Source organism: Pseudonaja textilis, chromosome 2 (assembly GCF_049901715.1).
Source record: "Pseudonaja textilis isolate UNSWEBS1 chromosome 2, rPseTex1.2, whole genome shotgun sequence".
NCBI classification, from domain to species: Eukaryota; Metazoa; Chordata; class Lepidosauria; order Squamata; family Elapidae; genus Pseudonaja; species Pseudonaja textilis.
The window spans coordinates 128,215,806-128,235,291 of NC_141991.1; positions in this window are offsets into that span (position 1 = coordinate 128,215,806).

The following is a 19,486-nucleotide window of genomic DNA, read 5'->3' on the forward strand; positions in this document are numbered from 1 at the left end:
CATGTCAAATACAAATACGTCACTTCACACACAATGGATCGGATCGGCATCGATCAAATACGGAGATTTACAGATTAGTCTTCAAATATCAAAAAGGAGGACATGTAGGAGGACACTTTTCGAGAGAGGACAGAACTTACAAAAGGAGGACTGTCCCACCTAAAGGAGGACGGTTGGTCATCTTACTGTAATAAAAGTAGTTTTAGTACGCTTGACTTTGGTCTTCAAAACTGGTCAACCTTGAAGGGTTGACACTAAGGTCAGTTTCTATACCTTCTGTACTTCCTTCCCATATGTCCTCTACTATCCTTTCTTTCTTTACAGAGTACTAGACTGCAACCATCCTCCATTTTTACACTCAAAGAATGCTTCTGTAGTCTGTAAGACTCAGAGGCATTCTTAGGCATAGGGTCATTTGTTTCACTCTTTTTTAAAAAGAAAAATCTAAAATAAATGCATAAAGGTGGCCTGCCAAAAAGGTGTCACTGGACAGTAGTGATCTAGATGATGATTACAACTCAGATGATTACAACTAAAACCAGAAGCGCTTTATCTTGAGGAGGTATTCGCATGTTTTGGTAAGCTCTGATGTTTACGAAGTAATGCATCATTTATTAAAAAAAAAGAAATCTAGCCCAGGTATTGTCGAACAGGTTGTGCTAAAATACACTGCGGCAGCTGAAAAAGCATCAGGAAAGTGTCTTAATGGAAAAAGAGTATTTCAGAAAGACAAAATGGGTGGCTAACTAGATGGCTGATCAGAAAGTACTTCTATCAGGAGGGAAGATACTTTGTAATATTTAGTTGTAGGATGGGTTTTCAATTTTGCAGTGTTTAATAGCAAACTCAAGCAGTGTCAGGACTTAGAATAACTTTATTGTCACTTTAAATGTTCACTAATCAGCATACATTAAAATGAAATTTCGTTGCATGCGGAGAAAGGGAAGCGAAGCAGAATCATTGGTATAAGGAATCTACCTGTCCAGATTTGAAATTCAGACAAAACTTTTTCCCAGGTGTTTCTCGCGTTAGAGCCCATAGGGGAGTATTGCTATTACTGTTTGTGCTTTTGAGATGCAGAAGAACAGCTAATCATGGTCCAAGCCCATAGATACGTTTAGCCGTTGGGTTTCCAGCTTCAGAACTGAAGGTGACCTGAGACTAGCATGAAAGAAGCATCTGCATGTTCAAAAGTGATGCAATCAGCAGGTTATTATTTTCAGGCTAAGATATTAGTCACTCATGGTATTGCTTTACTCTGCCCGGCAAAATGCCGAAAGATGCCCAGAGGTAGTCATAGCTGTAATCAAACGTTTGTTCCATGCAAATTATACTGTCAGGTACAAAGTCTAACACCCGAGTCAGCAGATCTTGGGTACAAATTTCCACCAAAGGGGTGTCACCAGGAGGTGCTCTGTGGCTTTGAGAGGGAGCAGTCGGATGCCTTGCAGCAGAAAAGAATTTAAATTACAGGAAGGCAGATTCCAGTTGAACAGGAGCCAAGACTTCCTAAGGGGAGAGCAGTTTGATGGCTTAATCAGTTATCCAGGGAGATGGTGGGCTCCCCCATTCACTGGATGTAGTCAAATGGAAGGTAGTCAAGGGATTTGCTGGAGAAGCTTTTATTTGGCTTACTGTCCTGAGGGGGAAGTTGGGTCCGATGACCTCAGTGGTCCCTTCCAACTCAGTAATTCTGTGATTCAGAATTGCTCAGTGCTTAGCATTGGTTGTATCCACGGTACTCACAATGGTTTCTCTGCAAGCACCACTGAAGCCTAGGAAGCTGTAAAAAGCCTCCTCTTTGCTTCTCCTCGTCTCCTTGTGTTCAGCACAGAGTAGGGGCAGTGCCAAAATTGCACCAAAGGGAGAGGGCGCCTGCCCTCCGCTGGCTGGAATGGCACATTTTCTTTTTCCCCCTTACTGGGTCTGCAAGATAATCATGTAGGCAAGCGGATGATTCTCACTGAAGCCACATTCCACACACTTTGGGAAATTCACTGTTGTTGTTTTTCATCGCACAAAGATGGCTCTTAACTTTCATCGGACAGGCTTAAAGGGGAAAGTTAGACAAGCTTCAGAGGAGACCTGCTGGAATATCCAGAATATACTGTTTGTGTCTCTCCTCCTGCCATCCTTGGGCACAGTAGGTTATATTTAGCACCGGGGAAATTGTCTGGGTGTGAAACCTAGGTTACAAGTGTGCACCAAGCAGTATATTTTGCCCTCTGTGTTAAAAAATATAACACGGAGAAAATAATGCTAAGAAAGCAAGCCAAGGCAGTCCTAAAGAGAGGAATGGAGGGAAAATATCACCAGAGATTTTCACTTAATTTAAGAGGTAGGGTACTTTTGCTCCAGCTTGTCTATGAAGTCAGGCGCCAACTTTGGTTACATTTTTCTCACTCTTTCAATCTTTGGCACAGAGCAAGTGAAACTCATACCTTGGCACATGCTTGAAATCTAGATTTCACACCCAGTCTTGCCATGGCTATTTATAGGGTGGTATGCCCACAGAGAGTATCAACCAGCAGTTTCTGCATTCACTTGCTATCTTGCTGTCTTTTTATCCACCCATAGGTTAAATTAACAATTTATTTACTTTTAAAACTCCAGAAAATGGGAATTTAGGAATTGCAAGTCATTCAGGGTGGGTGAGTTATACATGCATCCTTCTTGCCAAACCCTACTTGAGTTTTTAAAACAGATTGGTCATAGATAAAAGATGAATATAATTTTTTTTAATTAAGAGTAGAGATCTTTATTCATCTATGGTGAATAAAAATAAAATATGGGCAAACAGATGGACAAACTGAAAACAACTCATTTTTCTATTTCTTCAACCATTTAGCAATGTTCATTTGGAAGAACAAATGCAGGATGGATTGATGTACCAAAATTAAACCATGAAAGCTGATTTCATCTCCCACTTACAACCATTAAAAATGGATGTATCTGGTTGAGGAAAAACTGTAGCCTTTCATGTGCTGCTAAATAACCATCCCTGCTATGGTCGGCCATTAGACAAGTTGCTTGAGGATGACGAGAAATATAGTCCAAAATCTAAAGGAAGGAACCAAGTTCTCCATTTTGTTGTATATATTAATTTATTAGCTCATAAGCTCACTTTTCAAAGTTGAATATATGCAGGTGTGGAGCCCAGACTTTTTTTTCCTAGCTGCTACTTTCCCACTTATCAATATGTAGGTTTCTTCTATCCATATTTAATATTGATGAGCAGCTTTTGTCTACAACAAAAATTGGTAACGTAAAGAAAATGGGCTACTCAGAAGCTTGGGTAGGCCAGTAACTTTTATAGGATCAACTGTATTTTGATTTTCTTTGAATAAAAAGAAGGGAGGCAATAAATGTGGCATGTATTCAAATTATGTTAAACATAAGGTACTTATATATTTCATTTGTTTACATATCATATGTAAAAAATCACTCTTCCCTCTCATACAGCAACTTTAAATAGTGTTCAAATAGACATAAAACAATATATGAGTATTGTAACAAAAACAATTAAAAGAGGAATAAAAATAATTAAAGTTCGTAATTAAAAGAGGGGGGAGGGCCTGCAGGATGCTAACCATTCGAAATCATCTAGTTATCCCTTGGAAGAAAACATGGTAGATGATATATACAGGAGTGGGATTCTACCACTTTGCACCTATTTGCTAGAACTGGTTGTTAACATTCTAAGCAGTTCGGAGAACCAGTTGTTAGAAGAAATTACTGGCCTAATCCTGTAAGGAAGGCAGGAAGAAAACATTCTGGTGTTGCTTACAGAAATTGCCTCTCCATTAACCCTTATTACATTCTTGGCAGGACTAGACTTCCTGTCTCAGGAACTTCTCTGGAGTTTTTTTTCCCCTCCTTTGCTGGTACTTTGCTTGTGTGGAGTGACCATTCAAAGTTACAATGGCGCTGAAAAAAGTGACTTATGACCCTTTTTTAACACTTACGACTGTTGCAGCATCCCCACAGTCATGAGAGGCCAGGCGAGGAGATGCGTGCCTCGATGTGAGTGATATTGAGTTGGCCAAACCCACCCAGTCACATGACCACCAAGCCACACCCACCAACTAAGCCACGCCCACAGAACCAGTTGTTAAAAAATTTGAATCCCACCCCTGGATAGATGGTAATGGGCTCATCGTAAATTATCTGAATTCATTGAAAAAAATACATTCTGACTGGAGAAAGAGAATGCCACCATCCTGTGGTGCAGGACATGAGCTCATACAATCAGGTGACACTGGCCAACCCAAATATATACTTTCCCCATTTAATAATTGCCAAAACTGAAGCGCAAAGTCTGAAGTGCTGGCTCCCTCTGCTGGCCAGCTGCTAACTATAACTGGCTTGTGATCACAAGAAGGCACCAAAAGATGAGCATGTCATTTCGTAAATAGGTATAACTTGTGTGACCAAATAAGTGCAGGAGAAAACACACAAAAAATAGTTGTACAGAAGGAGGCATTTAACTAGAAATCCTATCCTAAGGGAGCAGTACAGCTAAGCATTGTCTTTTTTTTAAATCCACATTTTCTCTTCAACCTTGTAGAAAAGGTACATATGGTTTCCTCAAGTGCTGACTTTATGTGACAAATCAGCTTTTATTTTAGGAAATATGCTCTCTTCTAGTACTGTATTTAGAGATCCTTGCAAGCTGTTCTTTGAAATTTTCGTTTCCACTTTGATTCAGCAGTGTGACAGTGCAAACCAGAAGCTAATGCTTTGACCAGGAGATCCATTTTCAATTTGTAGCATGAATTTTCCAGCTCACATTTCAGTGGTTCAATAATTCAATGCAAGCGATGAGATCTGATTCCACTAAAAGAAATTCAGGAGTATTTCTGAACTTAGCTTTAAGTATTTCTCAAGCTAATTTATCTGGAGCCACAAGTGATGCCACAGGCTATGTCTGATCTGCTGCCCATGTCTCCACAGTATTCCTATCCTATGTATTTTAATGGACAAACTAGTGTCATCAAAAGCCTTCTTAGTTGCATGTTGCTCTGTAACCAAGACTGAGAGACCATTCTTAGTCAAAAGAAATTGGCTGGGATTGGATGGGGTAAGATCTCATGTAAACTCATACATAATCAAGTGCAACTGAATTTTACATACATTTATCACTGCAAATTTAAGTTTACATTTTTAATTGCACCTGAGACTTTGAAAATATTTTTATATAGATCACTTTGTAAGTGATGTGTATATAGTCTATAACCTGGTTTGGAAAATATAATCTTTTACTAATAAAACACTCTCCCTGAATGAAACCAAGGTTAAGGTGTTCACAAAATAATTATCTGTCTGATTTCAGATACGTTGATGTAATATTATGTTAATTTTTACTTTCAAGCCACTATAGTTACATGAAGTTTATTCTCAGATACTAGTCACTTTAGAAGTACTAGTTTTATTTACTGTGCATTTATAATAAAGCACAGTACAGAAACAAAATAAATAATTGGAGCAATAATACATGACACACAAAGTCTTAAGAAGAAGGTTCCTTCATGTTTGATATAATGCACTCTGTTTTGAAACACTCTAATCAGTTTCAATTAACAATGAAACATTAAACAAAATGTGATTCCATACAGACTCAGAAAGCTTATTTAATTGGTGTATGACATAAAAGTCGGTAACATAGTACCCGTGTTTCCCCCAAAATAAGACTGGATCTTATTTTCTTTTGGGTCCCAAAATAAGCTCCAGGGCTTATTTTCGGGGAGGTGGGAATTCTTTTTTTTTTTCCTCATGTACAGGAGGCTCATTTCTTCTGCTTGTTCAGGAGACCGTGTGGCACGCCAGTAGGGCAGGAGACCATGTGGCACACCAGTGCTGCTGCCACAAGGCAAGGGTGGAGCTTCCCAACGCACTTCACACCAGCTTACCTCAGGGCCCTCACAGCCAGACCACCGATGCCCCATCACCTGTTTCAACTCGTGGCAGTGGCTCTAGCAGGACCCCACATAGCCACCAGCCCATTTCTTCTGCTTGCTCACAGTCACAATGGAGCAGAAGGCAAGCCACACACTGGTGCTGCGACCACGAGCTGAGGCAGGGAGTGGAGCTGCACCATGTGCCCTGTACTGGCTTACCTCAGGGGCCCCTGCAGCCAGACCATCCATACCCAATACTTGCCTCGTCTGGTAGCCACGGCACCAACACACCATTTGGCCTTCTGCTCCATTGTGACCACGAGCAAGCAGAAGAAATGGGCTTGCAGCCATGTGGACTCCTGCTGCACATAGCTGGTGGTGCTGCTGCCTCGAGGCAGGTGTCGGGGCATGGGTTGCCTGGATGCAGGGGCCCTGAGATAAACCTGTGAGTGGCGCATGGGACAGCTCCATCACCACCCTACCTCAAGGCCGCACACTGCGAGCAAACAGACAGCATGGGTGGGCGGCCAGCTGCGCAGGCTCTTAAATAGGGCTTATATCAGGCGCACATGTAAAAAACATGCTAGCTCTGATTTTCAGGATAGGTCTTATTTTGGGGGAAACAGGGTATATGCTAAAATGGTACATTGTTTCAAATTATCTTTAAATAATCGTATCAAAAGTTGGTTGTTCAAAGTTAAGTACTGTTGAATTATTTGATTGCCCCCCAATAAACATATTAATAAAGGAGAATATTTGTAGCTCAGAGTTGAAATGAGGTGCTCCCTGAACTTGCTTGCGTTCTTGCAGATGTTTCATTAAGTAGGTAACTTCATCAGTGATAGTAAACATATTAATTTTGCAATCTGCAAGTCTAACCCGAGACTTGTTTTTCAGAGAAAAACTTCCCATTGGTTTTCAAATATATATTAATTTGTAAACCTAGATAATTCAAACCACATTCCACACCATCATAAAATGTGTCGCAACATTTGTAGTTGATCAAAGTGTACAGCATTTTGATCCTGTCCAAGCAAATGCATATGGTTATCCTATATACTATTTCAAAATGTTCTGTAGAGAACTGTCATATATTCATCATGCCTTCCATAACATTAACTTTATCACTTGGAATTTTTCAATGACTCTAGGAAAGATAAATTGGAAAGCGATGCTTACATTTTGTAGTGCAAGTGGCCATTATTATTTTTTGACACATGGGGCGCTAGCCAGATCTTTCTTACAGACTGTACAAAAGGCGGGAAGAAGAATGATGATGTAGGATACTTGTCTATTCATCTTGTTTCACTCACATCAGTTTTCAAAATGTCCTTGGCTTTCAAGAACCTTTGTCAGGAAAGAAATAGTTTAGCAAAGCCTCACTACTAAAGAAGCAGAGAGGGAAAGCAATCCCATACAATACGTACATGCTTATAAATTACACAGAAAACAATAGGATATGTGTGAACGCAGCACAGTGTGAACGCAGCACAGGTTTGTGTCACGACAAGGCTGTTGGGTTATGTTCCTTCCAGGAATTTGCCAAGAAAATTTAACATGCTACCAAATGGATTGTTGAGATGTTCTGTCGATAGTCATGGAATCCAAAGAGAAAACCGATCTAGGATGCAGCAAAGCATGTGCCAAAGCATCCTGGGTGGTAACTAAGCAACCCGGTTGTCTCCTATGTAAGGACTGAAACTGGGCCAAGATTAAACTAATTGATGACACAGGAATGGCAGAGCCCTTGTCACAACGATGTTCAATAGTTCTGCAATCAACCACAAGGTATTTTTCAGTTAAGAAGCCTGTGAAAAATTAACAAGTGAACAGAGTTGACAAAGCCTGGCCTTGGAAGATTCCTTTAGTGCGTCCACATTATGAAGTTTGGCAACTATTTGGCATGGGCAGAAAGTTGCTCATAGCCCAATATCCTTTTTTTTTTAAAGGTTAGGCATTGATCAGTGTTTTGTCTGGTACTACTGTAAGTGAAAGACACAGTAGTGGGGGGGGGGGGGGGGTTACAGAAACATTAAAACATACATAAGATGCAGACAGGCAGTTCAAATTCTGTCAGCAGAGAAGACCTGTTGATCCATCATAGAAACAGATAAACACACAACACATATAGGCACAGTGGGAGAGGGAGGGGGAGAGAGAGAGGGAGGGAGGGAGGGAGGGAGGGAGAGAGAGATGGATTTCCCTCTTAGGTTACATGTATTTTTCTGTTCACTTCCTAGCTGGGCTGTTTGGTTAAGAGGTTTCTAGTTTTGTACACTCTGCCTAAGGCTGGAATTGGCACACAGCTTTACTGGATTAGCAGAGGGATCTCTCTCACACAGATATAGCTGTGGACATCCAAGAATGACATCATATGATGCTGCCAGTTGTTAGATATATTTTACCCTTCTTTGGCTCAGGGAATACCGAGAGCAATCTGTTACTTTAAAAAAAAAAGTGTAGCACAATCCCAACCAAACAAGATTGGAAGTAGCAAATTATGGAAGCAAAACTACAGTATGATAATATTTAACAAAGTGTTAAGAGCCCAGCTGTAGCCAGGGGTGGGATTCTACCAGTTCTCACCTATTCACTAGAACTGGTTGTTAACATTCTAAGCAGTTTGGAGAACTGGTTGTTAGAAGAAATTACTGGCCTAATCCTGTAAGGAAGACAGGAAGGAAACATTCTGGTGTTGATTACAGAAACTGCCTCTCCATTAACCCTTATTACATTCTTGGCAGGACTAGACTTCCTGTCTCAGGAACTTCTCTGGAGTTTTTTCCCCCTCCTTTGCTGGTACTTTGCTTGTGTGGAGTGACCATTCAAAGTTACAATGGCGCTGAAAAAAGTGACTTATGACCGTTTTTCACACTTATGACTATTGCAGCATCCCCACAATCATGAGAGGCCAGACAAGGAGATGTGTGCTTCAATTTGAGTGATGTTGAGTTGGCCACACCCAGCCAGTCACATGACCACCAAGCCACGCCCACCAACTAAGCCACGACCACAGAACTGGTTGTTAAAAAATTTGAATCCCACCCCTGGCTGTAGCCGATGGGATGATGAGAAATTGGACTTTATTCCCCAAACTCCATCAAGGAATAATAATTTCTAAAACTCCAGGTGCCCATCTGAGAGCCTGTTATGTAATTTGAAAAAAATCTTTTCTCCAATCTGGTGCCCTCCATATGGTCGTGTTCTGGCTTTGTTTCAATGATTGTTCCCAAGCAAGCACCTGTGTTAGCCTCTTTATATGTTCTTTTTGTATGGCCTTTTCATATACAATACCCAAACCCTGTGGTTATCTTTAAGTAGTGCCTGCAAAGTCATTCTTCTTGTTGTCCAAACGTCCTTTTTTTCTTCAATCTGGCTGTAAGGGGTAGTTGTGCAATTAAGGAAACAAAACATGGCAATTGGGGATCTAAAGCTAGTGCTGTCACTGTGTAGTTTATTCCTGTACAGGAACTTCTTCAGGTGACATAGACACATGTATATCCTTGCAACACCCCTATATTTATCAATAATCACATGCTGCCTCAGCCGGGGAGCCCAAGGCAATTTTTGTGAGCATGAGATAGGGATGTTCCCTGAGCCCAGTTTTGGCTGGACGCCCAGCTGCACGGAAAGATTGGAACAGACACGTCTCTGCTGTCATAGCTACTGGCACACACAACACCCTGGTGCTGTTGCAGATCAGCAGTTTGGGGTGAAAAGAAGGCCAGCTCTTTTTTTTTAATCTGTTCTTGCTCCCGGACTTTTAGGGGTTGTCTAAAACAGGGAAAGCAAAATAATCTTTTCCATCCCCACGTTATTATGTCAGAAAAGATTTCACATGTTAAATTCCTGTGTGTTTAAAGTTGGAATTCATAGGACTGATGCCCACCAAGAAGCCACAAGGAAGCTATAGCCCCTGTTGGGACTTTTGCAATATGGAAGGCAAATCACTAGACAATTGATTACAAGGAGATAAAACAGCCCAGGCTGAGATTTTATATACAGCAGTCCAGAAAAAAAATCAAACCAGTAATCCATCTGGTATACAGATTAAAAAGCTTATGCTGAAAAATGTCGGCACACGCAGCATTGGTAATGCCTGGAGAGCTTAGACCAGAAAAGGGATTTTGACTGAAAAATCAGTGCATCATTGTGTGGAAGCAGTGCAGCCTGGCAAAAAGTGACAAGAGATTGCATCACACACACACACACACACACACACACACACACACACACACACACCCTCAATGTAGGAGGAGAACTGTGTGTATTAAGGTGAGGTGGCAAAAAGTCAGGAGGAGTCTGGTAGCATTTTTTCCAACTAATACCTTTTCTTAAAAAGGCAGAAGCTTTCGTGAGTTCACTGCATCAGATGAATCCTATGTTGCAATATCACCTGCTAAAATGGAAAGACTTCATCATTTTATATATATATTCTTATGTTTTCACAGGTATTTATATGTATGGTATTTAGGTTTTTCAGGTATTTTCCCACGGCTTAATATTTGTGCTTTTATTATAATGACATTTCGGCAGAATCTCATCTGCCATCCTCAGACTTGTGTCTTGGGTTCTTTTTAATCTTGTGTGTCAGGCTTGGCTGCCGTTTTTTGTTTGAACTTGGTGCTGGCTTTCTGCTTTATTTGAGTGGTTTTTTCCTCATCCTGATTGGCTGGGAGTCTAAGTCTGTTTTTATTGGTCTTTGAGTTGCTGTGTTCTTGATTGGTTGGCAACATTGTGTTTTGTGCATTGGGTTATCCACCTTGAAGAACACAAGAATGCAATAAAAAAACTGGAACACACTTCCTCACTAGTCCAACATATGAAAGCCACAGGTCATAGCATCGACTTCAATGGCACCAAAACCCTAGCCACTATAGAAAACCCCAACTACAGAATCATCAGAAGCCATAGAAATTGAAAAAAGACCTGAAAGCATGAATAGAAGAGATGACTCCACCAGACTGTCAATCATCTGGAAGCCTGCACTCGCAAACAAAAAAATCTCTATACCACAATCCAGGCAAGCACCTCGACACAAACAGACACCCCCCCCCCAATACTTCCAGCCCAAACACACCCCAGCCAGCTACCCAAATAAAACCTAGCTTCCCAATAAATAATTATCGGCCATTCACAAGAAACCAAGCTGCACAAAGAAACCTTAATGCACAAAACACAGTGTTGCCAACAAATCAAGAACACAGCAACTTGAAGACAAATAAAAACAGACCTAGACTCCCAGCCAGTCAGGATGAGGAAAAAACCAATTCAAATAAAGCAGAAAGCCAGCATCAAATTCAAACAAAAAATGGCTGCTACACACGATTAAAAAGAACCCAATACACAAGCGTGAGGATGGCAGATGAGATTCTGCCGAAACGTTGCTACAATTTTAAAAGCACAACTATAATGACTTGGGAAAATACCCGAACAAAGCTGAATACCATACATATAAATACCCATGAAAACTTAAGAAAATATACACACACACACACACACACACACACACACAACACACATACATACACATACATACATACACATATACATACACATATACATATACATATATATATATACATACATACATACATACATACATACATACATACTTACATACATTCATACATACATATATATGGCTATGTGAAATTGAGTCCAATCACCTGGCAGGGTTTGCATAACACATGAACACATGGCATGAATTGGGCCTTCCTGTGTTTTTCTACCACTTGGTACAATTTTCCCCCCTTAGTCCACAAAGTAAATCATGGGAACGTTAGAATATACTGTATATATTTATTTACTATATTTGTATACAAGTAGTCCTCGACTTACATCCACAATGGTGGGATTCAAATAGTTTTACCACCGGTTCGGTGGGTGTGGCTTGGTGGGCGCGCTTTGAGTGCATCCACGTGCCAAACATACACTTTGCACAGGCGCAGAGGCGTTCTGACTCACCTCCTGCAAGCCTGTACTCTCCCGGTCGCTTCAACAGCTGCTGCACCACATTCTTCTGTGCTGCGCAAAGCAGCTGCACTTCAAATTCAGAGGATAAAGGGGAGTATGTGAGCCCGGGCTGGCGGGCCGGTCCAACCTATAGTGGCAGAGAGAACCAGTTAGGTCTCCCCTCCTCATTGCTGCTACTGGCTCAGGAGAACTGGGCTGAACCAGTAGAATACCACCACTGAATGGAACCCAGAATTTATGTTGCCAAGTAAAAAAATGGTTAAATGAGTTTTGCCCCATTTTATAAATTTTCTTGCTATATTTATTCCAGGTGAATCACTGCAGTCGTTAAATTAGTAACACGGTCGTTAAGTGAAACTGGCTCCCCCATTGACTTTGCATGTCAGATGGTCACAAAATATGGTCACGTGACTCCGGGACACTGCAACCGTCATAAATGTGAGCCAGTTGGCAAGCATCCAAATGTAAATCATGTGACCATGGGGAGACTGCAACAGCCATAAGCATGAAAAATAATAAGTCACTTTTTTCAGTGTCATTGTAACTTCAAATAGTCACTAAACAGACTGTTGAAAATCAAGGATAACCCGCACTGTCTTCATATATATTTATCTATTTATATAGTGTCATGCCTTTTTCTGAGCTCCCAGGCTAATGTGAGAGCCAGAGAGTAACAGGCTTTGGAGTATTAGCACCAGACCATTCTGAAGCATAGTAAATCCCCACCCTACATAAGTGTGTGCAGGAGATTTAATTTTAAAACCACTAGTGTAATCACACACACCTAGGTCAAGAATAAACTGAAGCCTCTTTCAAAGTGGATTTTTGAAATGCTTTAGCAATTGCACTTTTGGTCCCTAACATCTTATTTAAGCTCTTTAGCCTTGAAGATACAAGAGAATACTTAATGGCACTCGGATACATGAAAGAGGGTTGGCCTATGTGGCCCTATCCAACCTGCTATTAATTAGGAAAAGCAGTATTTTATATCTAAATAATTACAATTATTTAGCTTTAGCAAAAGGCTTAGCAACTGAGACTTCTTGAGGTTTTTACTGTAGTAAGTAACCCAGCTTACTGTAGGAAGCATCCTGTATCTTCCATTAACATCACTAACCAGGAGGAAGGATTGAGCAACCAAGGTATTCAGTAGGGCTTTCTCTGAACCATGCAAAATTAGATCTATTTTTAAAAGGATCCCTGAGCCTCTACCACCCTCTGTGTTTGATAAGTTGTCTGCTTAAGAGGGGCCAGTGCTCAATGGAAAAGCCCCATGTAGAAAGAGCCCTATGTAATGGGAAAGGCATCCAGAGTGAATTGACACATCTTGCTGCAACTTTCTTGGGAAAGGACTTGGCAGACATGCCAGGCAAGTGGAATAATAACCTGGTCTGGATTTAGCAGTGTCCTTGACTGTAAAAAGAGCAGGCCAGTAACCCATACCATAAATGTCCAGACACAAAGTCATTTTGGACCACAGACAAGACATCTGAGATGCGGCAAGCTCACTCACACTTATTACGCCCCTCTTTGAACCCTGGTCAAGTTCAGGCGGTAGCTGACAAGAAGGGTGTGCACCTCTAGTGGGAGGGGAGGGGGGATCAATAACACAGGGCCCCACTTTGGAAAGGATAGCGGGTTGTCAGCTGATGCCTTAGACCTTGTTACCAGGGCAGTTCTGTACATGTTTTCTCAGAAGGCTCCAATCAATCTATTTTTATTTTATTTATTTTATTTGTCAATCATTTACAAGATAATAGGTATAAGAATAAACATAGTTATGAATACATGAAATGGATACATATAAGAAAAATAAAAGGAGAGGGACGGTAGGCATGTTGGTGCGCTTATGCACGCTCCCTACAGATTCACTCTGAGGTAAACAGGTAATCCTTTGCTTGACATCCATTTGTTCAATGACCATTTAAAGTTACGGTGGCACTGAACAAATTATATTCATGGCTGATCCTTGAAGTCCCAACCTTTGCAGTAACCCTAGATCACATAGTCAAAATGCAGGTGCTTCTCTTCAAATATATAGGAATGCTTCAACTCCCTACATCCATGTTTCTCCCCTTATCTCTGTCCTTTTGGCTTTCCTGCACTTCGCTGCATGCCCCTGTTGCCCTCCATCACTGCTGCCCCCAGCTGAATTTCACCATCTTCTTTCTCCTGCTCCTGGGCCTAGAATCTAAGCCAGGGCTGTCAAACTCACAGTCCATGGGTCGGATGAGTCATGCACTGCCACAGCCATATCCAGTTTAGCAAAGGGGGGGGGGAAATCGCAATACGTCATGTGATGATGCTCTGATGACATGAGTTTGACACCCTTGATCTAAGACCATTGGGTGAGGGTGCAACTCTGTGACATGCACAGCCTTGTTTGCTGAGGAAGCACCTATCTCCACTTACAAAACCAAATTTCTCTGCTCTTTGGGCCAAAGAAGCTGCAGTCAAACGAAGCAATACTATTGATATTCTTTTATACATATCAGCCACTGTTATCCCTATTAGTGCAATTTTCTTTAACGGTCTCTCCAAGGTTCCTCGCTGCTTTTACCTTGCACTTCACAGCATCCTGCTGGGTTGCCTGCTTTCTTCAGTTACCTAAATTAGCCAACCTTTTCTCTTTTCCTGCCTTTGTTCAGACTTTGTACCATTTCTGTGCTCCATTTTTTTTTTTTTGTGGCAAAAGCTCTACAACTAGTCCTCACTTAGCATAATTGGAACCGTTGCTGTCACTAAGTAGAGCAATCACACAATGTTTTGCCAATGATCCCTTCGCTTAGTGATGGAAATTTTGGTCATTAGATCAGAACTGTTGAGGGAGGACCTCACACTTCTCCTACACCTGGTGTGATTACCACCACTTCAACTCTCTCACCCTCCATCTCTGACGATTTGACCATGCTGCACTGTGGGTTACCCCTGCCATGCACAACTGTCTTCACCATCTTTTTCCTCCTGCCACTGGCCTGGGACCCAGGCACTAGGTCAGGGTGCACCTTTGGGATGAATGTGACAAGCAATGTAGAGCGGCAAAGACTTGTCTGCTGAAGGAAACTTGCCAGGCCCACCTAGCGGGGAGGCAGTGGGATGGGACAGTGAGGTACGGTGTGGTGCACTTCCTCCCTGAGTGAGAAAGGAGAGGCAGCGGCCCAAGTGAAGGTGGAGGCTGTGAGGAAGACACTGTTTGAGATAGCGAATAGGACTGAAGGAAGCAGAGAGAGAATGGCTTCCTAGAGACACAGTGCATGCTCTGCAGCTCGTGTTCATAATGCACCTGGAGACCTGGCCTAAAGGCTTCAGGAGAAGTAGAGGCAAGCTCAGCATTAACAGAACCTAACAAAGACCCTCTGCTCCCTCTCGGCCCAGCCTTCCTTTTGCAAAACCTCAAAAGGGTTCAATGTTCAGTTTCCAATGTGCTAAAGCCGCACAGGTCAGCATCTGGCGCGTGCTCTCTAGCTCACTTTGGAAGCTGCTGGCTCTTCTCCACTCCATCTGGTGATACAAGAGACAAATACTTTAAGTTTGGCTCCACCTTCACTCATCTTAGTGCACAGGTGTAAAAGCAATATTTAATCAGGAAACATTAGAACAACACCTGTAAGGTTAATGATTTCTTAAAGTACAGGAATATATTTCCTCTCAGAAGGATATCATTTAGAACAGGGGTGTCACATTGTCACGGCAACGTCACGTGACATATCGGAACTTTTTTCCCCTTTGCTAAACCGGGTGGGGGCAGGGCCAACATGTGACGCATCTGGCCCGCGGGCCGCGAGTTTCACACCCCTGATTTAGAAGTTCAAGTTGCTTTCCTCAATTGATGCTCAATTGATGTATTTAATGAGTATTTTCATTCTCTTCTCCAAATAAATATATCAGTTGGAGACAAGCCAGAATATTGAAATGCAAAACATCATATATACAGTAGATAATGCTTTAGGGAGACATTAGTCCCCAAATTTTTTTATCATATATACCTTATTTTTTTTTAAAAAAAACCTGAGCACTAATGCTGTTTATTCATAGTATTTATAAACATGTTTGCACTTACTAAAATAGTGTCAATTTATTCACTAATATAGGTTAATTGTTTTACATAAAACTCCAATATTTTCTCTCCATATTGATTGCTTTATAGACCTCACTTTGGAGACCATTTCTTTAGAATGGGACCACATTATTTTCTAGGAAATGCAGTACATTTTCACAGCCAAATTGAGTCCGATACATTTGAAAAAGCAAATTTAAAATACAGGAAAATCATGTTAGTTAGCCAATGCAGTAGTACCACAAAAACGATATTGCAAATATTACAAAGTCTATTCTGTGTGGTCTTTGGTATACATAAAAATACTTGCAACAGGTAGCCAAGCTCACTGGTCCTGAGTACCTGTTGTAAGTAGTCCTTTATATACTGATTGAATTTTAAAAATTAAAAAAGATTTTTGAAGTTCAAAACTATCTTGAGTTTAGCAATGTCTGATTTCTACAGAAGCAGAAATATTGCAACTTCAACAAAGGTAAATATAGTTCCCAACAACAATATAACCATTCTCTTTTTCAAGCCTTTCCTTATAGCTTTTTCTTTCCAGTTCTCAAAATATGGAATTCTATGCTATTCTCATTTTCTTGTTTATAATAATGCTACTGCAGTATCTAAACCTTGGAATTTTCCCTTACATATCAGCTGCACTGCACAAAATATGCCTTTTGGTTTCAACCAATTTCCTGTGCCTCTCTGGCTACACAAGCAGACTTATCTGCCATGGGCTGAGCCATTTCCATACATTCCTCATTTCTAATTGATGGTCATAACCCGTTCCAATATTAACAGTAATTTATTTTGCTCTGCTTATCACAAGAGTAGATCATGCTGGTTTAAAAGACAGAGAACTTTATATATTTCTTGCACCACCTCTATCCACTGCTGACCCTTCTGATCAGAGCTGAGCCAGAGTCAGAGTATATTAGCTACACTATTATATAAGGGACTATTTTCTAGTGAACCTCGAAGAAGCAACTATAAGCTTATTTAACCATGAATCAAACCCAGCAGCCGGACATCCAGACTGATGATATAGAACCATACCATTTAATTTTAAAAACTTACACAGTGTTTATTGAAGAATAATAGTTCAGTGAGGCAACCTGGCAGTTGCTGATAAAATATGGAAGCCAGAGAAGTCATTAATCAGACTACGTACACAAGATCAATTGTTGCTCTATTTCCAAGTTTCAGTCATGAATAACATGCCTGATTTGTGAACAGTCTTTTCAAGTCAGCGCACAAACACAAAAAAATGTATTGGGCTTTTAGTATGCTTAGTGCAACATATCACAAACATGTATTTCCAGAATGCTAAATGACAAACATGTCATGTAGATGGGGTCCAGGTGATAATAAATTCATCCTTGTTGAAAGGGATGTTCCCAGCTCCTTTTAAAGAGACACTGGTGTACCCCCCTCCCCAAGAAGCCATTGCTGGATTCTATCATTCATGACAATTTTTGCCCAGTCTCCCACCTCCCTTTTTTAGGGAAGGTGGTTGAGAAAATGGTGGAGTAGCAACTCCAGAGGATCCTGGAGGAAATAGATTATCTGGATCATTTTCCGTCAGGCCCAGAAATGGGACTGAAGTAGTATTGGTCATACTCATGGATGATTTCTGGAGGTGGAGCATCCATCCCTGCTCTTTTTAACCTCTCTGTAGTTTTCAATACCATGGTATCCTTTGGGGCCAACTTAGAGTTTGGGTGAGTAGCACAATCCTGTGCTGGTTCATCTCTTTCCTCCAAGGTCAATCCCAATCAATATTGACAGAGAGTGTGTGGCACAGCTCTCAGGCTGTTTTATGGGGTGCTCTCTCTGCTTTTTAATATCCACATGAAACAGCTGGGCAAGATCATCTGCCAACATGATCTGAGGTATCACCAGTATGCTGATGATACCCTGTTATATATCTCTATCCCACACGAAGTGAGTGATGTTCTTTCGTGGTGCCTGGAGGCTCCAGGGGGCCTGGATGGGAAACAACAGACTTCAACCAAAGCTGGGCAAGTGTGGGTGAGCTCCTCTGTACCCAGAAGTTTATCACCTTGGTCATGGATGGGGTTGACGGACCCAGTGCGTAAACTGAAAGTCCTCCTGGATCAAAGTTCCTGCTCGAAGAGAAGCTGGCATCTGTGGCTAGGAGTGCCCTTTGCTGTGCACCAGTTATGTTGTGCACCAGTTGTGCTCTTTCCAGGGTAGGGAAGCTCTCCATTCAGTCACTCGTGCTTTGGTCATTTCCTGTTTGGATTATTGCAATGCACTTTAATGGGGCTACCCTTACAAAGTTCTGGAAGCTTCAGCTGGTACATAATGTGGCCACATGGGCAATTTTAGGTGCCAAAAGAAGGATGCATATAAAACCCATGTTCTGCAAACTGCATTTGGTACCAGTTTATTTTCAGATCCTCTTGCCTCTTGCCACCTTCAGACTCAAGGTGTTGTTTCTGACCTTTACAGGACATAGGGGACAGGCTACTTACAGTACTGTCATTGTCCCATTATATCAGCCCATCCCACCTAGGCAGGCAAGGAAGGAATGTTGAGGACCCCTTTAGTTAAAAAAAAAAATCCAATTGGCAGGGTCAGAAGGAAGAGAGCCTTCTCTGCTGTTGCCTGTGGAATTTTCTTCTCCCAGAGGTGAGACAGGCCCTCTCTCTCTTGGCCTTCCGAAAAAGAGTTAAGATGTGGCTCTCTGTGGCCTTGCATAGAACACCCAGGGGAGCAGGAAGCAATGGGGCTGGTTAGTCCTCTGAAAGTCCACCCTTCAGATCTTAACTAATTTTAATCTCTTGCCTCTTCTTAATCTTTAAAAAATTTTCAACACACATATACAGAGTTTTACATTTTTATATTTTATTCCACGCTGCCTAGAGTTTGTTTTTGAGGGAAATGTGAAAAATAATTAAATAAATAATGTTCATTTTAGTCAGATTTCAAATTTCAAACTAAAGGGCACAACATGTAACAAAACCTATGTAAAGGAAGGTGTATAACTTATGCATACCCATGTAAATGAAAACATATATTTTATGTTTACAAAAACCTGTTTTAGCTCTAGAGACATTTGTTTAAACAAGGAGGCATCCGACCTATCTCTATGACAAAGAAACATTTGTATTTGTATTAAGCTAATGCATTCCGCTCCATTCATAATGATTGGATAAATTTCCAAACTTTAGAATCTTATAAAAAGGGAAACAATGAGAAAATCTGCATAGCCACTCAGTAACACTGGGTGAATAAAGATATTTTAACTCTCCACTAATCATCTGATATGTTTTACTGGACTCCCAGCTTGGAACAGACCATGGGAAAAGAAGGGGGAAAATCCTTCTTCAAATTTATGTTATGATATAATGACCCAGACAGGAGTGCCAAAGCTAACTGGATGAGTGCTGAATGGATTTGAAGATGAACAAGCTAGCATGAAGCTATCTTGCCTTTAGCTCTCCAATTTATCATAGCTGTTTCTCATTGGGATAATAAAAGGACTCTTGGCTTTTGTCAACCAATCAAGTTGCCAGACAAAACTTCCTATTAGTAAGTAACTGCT